The following is a 6,000-nucleotide window of genomic DNA, read 5'->3' on the forward strand; positions in this document are numbered from 1 at the left end:
TAAAACAGTCCATAAGGTAGATAGTTTCCACATATTTTATGGAAATAGAAACTTCTAGTAAGCCTTTAAGTAGTTTCCCCAGGTTTAACCAGTTGAAAAATGGAAGAATCTAGATGCATAAGATTCCAGATAATGTATACTTATATATCACAGTGCCTATAGCTATGAGTTCAGCAGAGAATTCCTTGTTTACATGGAAATATTGAAACCGATAGTATTCAGGATAGTTGGTGTCAGTTTATAAAGCCTCTTTTTTCAATTTTGTTGATTCTAAGCAGGATCATCTGTTCATTAAATTGAGCAGCTTTCACAGCTGGACACAGCCATGAAATTATATTCCAAGATTCATATATAAAGTGACTTTTCTGGGAAGAAAGTCTGTACATTTAATCAAATTATCCAGAGAGAGCAATTATCAGTGCCCACTATCCAGGGTTCTCTGGGGAAAGAATGCCATGGAGCCTAGGCTCTTGCAAATAGGGAAAAAGAATGATCTTTTAGTTGGGATGGTGCTATAATGGAAGTCAGCCCATTCTCAAACTTGGTTTGCAACATAGGGGAGTTGTTCTAGACCTAGTTGTTAGAGCCAATAGGCAGTGGTAACAGTGGACTGATAAATTACTTAGACGAAGGGAGATGATTCTAGATCTTAGAACATGATGTAGACCCTAGATACAAGATTCTAAACTCTGTTTGGTGCCATGGTATAGGTTGCTAACACAGTCTATTACCATGTCCTCCCTAGAGGATCGTTCATTTGAGCTGTATAACATTAATTACTTTCCTAGTGCTTTTCCACTTTCTCACCAAGGTGTTCTACTCATGCAAATAGTTAACTATGAGGAAGATCTGAAGACACTGGCCTCCCCACCTCAAGAGATTGATCCAGGTCAACCTAAAACAGTTTATACTTTCAACCATATGTTTAAAAATGAGAAGGTCTGTCCAAATTTTGATACTTGTATAAGTATTAGTATAAGTATTATACTTGTATTAGTATAAGTATTTTCTTCTTCCAAGGATGAATGTAAATCTCAGGCTTTACTTCTATTTATTTAAAAGATAAAATGTGACATAGTGATTCTTGTGTAAACAAACTGAGAGCCTCCTGGTACAAGAATGTGTTGGTTGAACAGAAATAATAGTTGTTTTTTATTGGGCTAAGTCTTGGGGTTTTTTATTCTTTTTATAATTGAGGTATATTTAATTTACAATGTTGTATTAATTTCAAGTGTACAGCAAAGTGATTCAGTTATACATATGTTCTTTTTCAGATTCTTTTCCATTATAGGTTATTACACGATATTGAGTATAGTTCCCTGTGTTACACAGTAGGTTCTTGTTTCTTACCTATTTTATATATAGTAGTGTGTTAGGATCTGGTGTTTAAATTATAACATTTAATGCCCACAATTGTTCTGTATATGAGTATTACTATCTGCCCTTTAATAAGAAGAAATCAAGGTTGACAGTGGTCAAATGCCTTGCCCTGAGTTACACAGCTAAGAGATAGAGTCAGGATTTGAATCTATATCTTCCTGGCTCCAAAGTCTATATTCTTTCTCACCTGCATAGTAACTCTCTTAATTCCAGATTATATTCTACTTCCTGTTTCCATTATTCAAGCCACTAGTGCTCTATCTAGACAATCACTGAATGTTCCTCTTGAAAAATGAAGTACTAGGGACTTCCTTGGCGGTTCAGTGGTTAGGACTCTGCACTTCCACTGAGCTTTTGTGTAATAAAGTTTTATTAAAGTATAAAGGAGATAGAGAAAGCTTCTGACATAGGCATCAGAAGGGGGTAGAAAGAGTACCCCTCTGCTAGTCTTCAGCTGGATGTTATATAGTCACTGCTGCTGCTGCTGCTAAATCGCTTCAGTCGTGTCCAACTCTGTGCGACCCCATAGACAGCAGCCCACCAGGCTCCCCCATCCCTGGGATTCTCCAGGCAAGAACACTGGAGTGGGTTGCCATTTCCTTCTCCAACGCATGAAAGTGAAAAGTGAAAGTGAAGTCACTCAGTGGTGTCCGACTTTTCGCGACCCCATGGACTGCAGTCTACCAGGCTCCTCTGCCCATGGGATTTTCCAGGCAAGAGTACTGGAGTGGGGTGCCACTGCCTTCTCCACTAGCAGTCTGTTAGTGAAAGAAAGGAATGTCTTGAAACTCAGAATGGCACCAGGCCCCTCATCCATAAGATGTATTTTGAAATAATCTTGGCACCAGACGATTCATCCCGGGCCATAAAATGATTGACTTGAATCTTGTAGAAGGGCAGATTACCATACAAATAGTTTCATTTACATAGATTAGGGGAGCAATACCTGAGTATAACATAATGGTTTGTCAAGTAGTTTCCGAGCCATTAAGTGGAACCAACTTGAAGACAAGAGTCTGGGGTAAGTGCATAGTACATTAACATCGCTTAAGACAAACATTTCCATAAGAAAAATGCATTGGTTAACTGAAGGTTTGAGAATAGTTAACTTTGGGTGAGACCAGGTGTCATTATGGCAACACAGTATTTTAAGAGAAACCTTCTTTTAAATTTGTATGAAAAGTGAAAGTGAAGTCGCTCAGTCGTGTCCGACTCTTTACAATCCCATGGACCGTAGCCTACCAGGCTTCTCCGTCCATGGGCTTCTCCAGGCAAGAATACTGGAGTGGGTTACCATTTCCTTCTCCAGCGGATCTTCCCGACCCTGGGATCGAACCCGGGTCTCCCACATTGGAGGCAGACACTTTACCCTCTAGAGAAGGAAAAAACATTGTTAGTTTGTTTCCTCCTGCCGCTTAAGAGAGATAAAAATGTCTGACACTTGCAGCCTATTTCCTCCGTTTGGAGACCCCTGGCCTTCCTGCCTGTTACCCTCTCAGGGTCAGGTTCGGTCCCTGGTTAGGGAACTAAGATCCCACAAGCATGTGGCATGGCCAAAAAGAGAGAAAGAAAAGAGAAATAAAGTACTAAGTGATATTGCCATGATTGGATTACCCTCATGAAGGTCTTATGTGAGAGTGTTTTGTGTGTGAGAGAAAGACATACTGACTTGATCATTAAACCATGAAAACAAAGAGAATTATATCTGCACTCATGGAAGAGATCATTGATATAGCGGCACAGAACATGCAGCAATCTCTTCTATAACAAAACTAGAGTAAAAGCTATTCTACTTCACCCCCAAAATTCTTCCTTAATTTGAGTTTTTCTTAATCTTCTGTGCCTTAGTTTCCTCAACTTAAACAATGGAGATAACAATCACACCTAACTTACAGGGTTTGGTGAAGGATTGAGTTAATACATGGAAAGCATTTAAAACAGTACCTGGTAGAGACAAATGTTCAATGAAAATGTTTTCACCCATTATGGGGTATTTTTTTATGGGAAATGCAAATATGGGAAAGTATTTTTGTCACAGATGTATTTGGATAATGCAAAGGCATATTCTTGGGTTATCCTTTGATGAAAATAACTCTTAGCTAACCTATTATACCCTTCAATTTCATGTTTTATCTGCCACAAACACTGAAAAATACTCTGAACACCTGCCCAGCCCCAGAAGTGACATATTTGAATCTCCATAGGTTAGAGATGTGAAGATTTACATTACCAATACTCTAACTTTCACCATCAACATGTACCATTTAATAAAGTGTTAATCAGTGTGCTAATAGATTTAAAGCACAAAATGACAAAAAAAAATTTCCTTTTTTCCTCCCCTAAGAAGAGCTAAAACAAAATGGTGTGTATTTCTCTAAATTTAGAGATAACCATGTATTTATCACTTTGGTTAATGAGAACCACTCATTCCCCAGCATTCTTAGTAATCAGAGTTGTACCATGTTTGGCTTTGGCCAACACCTCCTATTTTACCTTCTCCTTATTTCACTTAGACTGGATTGAAATTGGATTGTGTTTTCTGAGAGCAGAGTGTGTGTTGAGTGATAGTAAATCTTTGACCCATGATTAAAACTTCTTTTAATGATATAAATGTATGGCTGTATATGCATATGAAGCCTGTGACTGCATATTGTCTTTAATGGAATATGTCCACTGATGTTTTTCAGCAAATGAAGGGTGATAAAGCAGTTCAATTCACAGCAGGGCATCAAAAACAAATGAAACATCCTGGAGAGCCCAAGGGCCACTCATCATCTAAGAGAAGGCGAAGTATGTCACCACGGCTAAGCAATCAAGGAGGGGGAACTCTATCTCTGGGGTTTAGTCATGTCAAAAGAAGCTTATAGCTATGTCCTTGAAGGATGGACAGATATGAGCATATTTGCAAGTAGAGGAGCAAGGCACTAGTTAGGTCTAATCATTTGGAGTTGCTGCAAGAGTTAATAAAGCAGGTTCCTGAGACAGAAGAAGATGAAGGGCTAAATAAGAGGACAGATCTGCTCACATTCCTCCTGTGTTCACATTTTGTTCATGCTCTAACTAAGTGCAGTCTGGCTCCTTCTTATGGTACTCCAATGAAACAGTGTCAAAGTCACCAGTGTCTGCTACACTTTGGCACTGATTTCTCAGCAGCATGTGATACAGTTGTTCACTCCCTCTTCCATGGAAAATTTTTAGTGTCCCCAGACATCACATTCTCCCAGATTCCTTGCCCTTTTATTAGTGACTTATTTTTTTTTCTTCCTTTTCTGTCTTCTTTCCCACCTCTAAGTACTGCAGAGACCCAAAGCTGAATATTGGGCTCCTTTCTCTTCAATTCACCATCTCTATAGATGATCCCATGCAGTCTTACAGCTTTACATATAATTCACACTACAAAAATTCTTACCTTTATTCCTCTAGATCACAACTTGCTCCTGAACTTCAGACTCATATACAACTGCCTACATGGTATTTCCATTGAGTATCTATTATTACTAGAAATCTAAAATTCAACTGGTTCTACATGTTTGATCTTCTGACCTTTTCCCTTTTCAAAGATGCTCTACTTTTAGCCTTCTGTATCTCAGCTAATAATACCATTCATCAGATGTAATGTACATAAATGTGTAACAACCTGTTATCCACAGGTATAGGGGACATGGAAGGGTTTAGAAGTCCTAGTATTTAAAGTTTGCAGATATCCATAGTATAAGTCAAAAGACCTAGGTCAGGCTACCAATGTGAGGTCACTGAACTAGAATCAGGAAAGGTTGGCCACACTCCATTATTGCGAGCAGTTGCTTAATACCTGCACACACTTGGTCTATCCAGTAGTTCAAACTAAAATATTCAGATTCACTCAAGATTCTTATTCTTTTATTATTCTTTCACTTATATCACTTAGCAAGTTCAGCAATTTGATACTAAGTATGAATTTCACATCCCACCATTACTCTCCATTCCTCTGATCTATGCTGCCATTGTGTCACCAAGATACTCCAATAGTTAATTTTTCTCCTTTCCAACCTTCTCATCTAACTCATTTTCTGACCTGCAGCCAGAGTGATCATATCAACACAGAAATCAGATCATACCACATCCATGCTGAAAATGCCTCATTACCTTTCCTTGGCACTCAGAGCACAATATGAGCTCCTGACTCTGGTCCACCAGCTCTGCACGACCTGGGCCCACCATCCTCTCCTAACACGTGTCCTCTGCATGGGCGCAGGCTGGCTCTCTCTCCTCCTCCAGCCTCTGCCCAAAGGACACCTGCTCAGAAGGATCTCAGAAGGATCCCCCTGACCTCCTGATCCACTGGGGCTCCCCCTCCTGCTCTCTGTCCCCTCCCTGCTTGCTTCTCCCCAAACACGAATTTGAACTGTAATTATTTTGTTGGGTCATAGTACACTTCCTGCCTAGCCTTCCCATGAGCATAGACATTCCATAAGGGTGGGGACTGTTTCTTTGTGTGCTGTTGGAGGCTGCCCCCAGCTCCTGGCACGGTGCCCAGTACAGAGGACGATGAGTCAATGGAGGAGATATGTCAGACCTGGAGTAAAAAGAAATTCACTTTTCTGAGACAGAAAAGATGGATAAGGAGGATCATGTACTGGC

This window comes from Budorcas taxicolor, chromosome X (assembly GCF_023091745.1).
Source record: "Budorcas taxicolor isolate Tak-1 chromosome X, Takin1.1, whole genome shotgun sequence".
Lineage (NCBI taxonomy): Eukaryota > Metazoa > Chordata > Mammalia > Artiodactyla > Bovidae > Budorcas > Budorcas taxicolor.